A 1,276-nucleotide genomic window follows, 5' to 3' on the forward strand; every position below is an offset into this window, starting at 1 on the left:
TGAGTGGAGGCGTGACAGACACACACAGTTCTGACAGAAAAGATCAAGGAGTGGTTTTCTTCAGGAAAACAGTTCTTCTGGAAAACAACACAGGAGTAGACGTTCAGATATTTAAGACATGAGATACATAATTGTGATTCCCAAATTTCCATTTACTCGGCCTTGCATTGCAGGATAGAAAACTAATCCCCTATCTATGGAGTGTTATGTTAAGCCAACACTAGTGACAGCCAATGCCTCCCATAATTCAATAGCCCACTATTTTCTGGTTGAACCTGTCGCTACTGCCTCGACCAGCAAGGAAGACGCGACACCGAACTCTTCTCTCTGCAGTTTATTCAGGACCTTTGAGCAATCTTCTGACCCCAACCCCGGGGAGAATTCCCCACAGCCTTAAGTACCCACTGGGTAGCCAACCCTGATACGCCACGTGGGAACCACCAATAGGTTCAGGTGCGCGGAAGCAAGCCAGATTCTTTGCCTTAGCCATATAAGGAGTTGTTTACCACAGAGAGCGCTCGCCATCATGAAGGCGGAGGGCGGAAGCCGGCGCCATCTTCCAGGTGCGGCCTCTAGCAGCTCTCTACATGAACCAAAAAATAACCAGTGAATGATCTCACTTAAAAAAAACCAAACCAAACCAAAAATAACACATGTCATTTACGCTAAAGTGGGATTCCCTCCTTTTTTTGAAAAATGTTTCTAGAGCTACTAAACAACTTGCATTTACAAAATAGTTGACAAAAACATTCTTCTGGATTGTACAAGGTGAGAGACAGGGACAGCTAATAAGTTGCATGGTTAGTCAGACTCGGCTTCCTCCTCTTCTGCTTCATCAGAGACTATACTCCACCTTCTTAGTCTCTCTGTTTTCTTCAGGCAAATCTTTAGTTTCCTGGCTGGTCACCTCAGCCTATTTGCCCTTTGCTCCACTTTTTCCTTTTGTTTGCAATTTCTTGTCTGAAGATTCATCTTTTCCCATGGGTTTTTGGGCTTGTTTTCCACTTTGGTTGGAGCAGGCCTGACTGACAACCTGGCCGAACTTCTCTAGGGCTCATTCTTTGCTGCCCCTTTGACTGAACTGACCTTCCTCTTGACATTGTGGTGTGTGTGAGGCACCTGTGCACGAGCAAGACTCTTATCTCCAAGTAACTACTAAAAATCGGAAAGTAAAGCTGTGGCTCAAGTGGTAGAGTGCCAGCTTTGAGTGAAAAAGCTAAGAGATAGTGCCCACGCCCTGAGTTCAAGCTCCAATACCAAAACAACAAGAAAGAAC

General features: G+C 45.2%; 1 pseudogene; it reads right to left on the reverse strand.

The window, feature by feature from the left end:
- Positions 1-801: 801 nt before the first annotated feature.
- Positions 802-1,119, reverse strand: LOC106002276 (annotated as a pseudogene).
- Positions 1,120-1,276: the final 157 nt, after the last annotated feature.

The sequence above is a fragment of the Dipodomys ordii genome, unplaced genomic scaffold, assembly GCF_000151885.1.
Source record: "Dipodomys ordii isolate 6190 unplaced genomic scaffold, Dord_2.0 Scaffold6379, whole genome shotgun sequence".
Classification (NCBI taxonomy): domain Eukaryota; kingdom Metazoa; phylum Chordata; class Mammalia; order Rodentia; family Heteromyidae; genus Dipodomys; species Dipodomys ordii.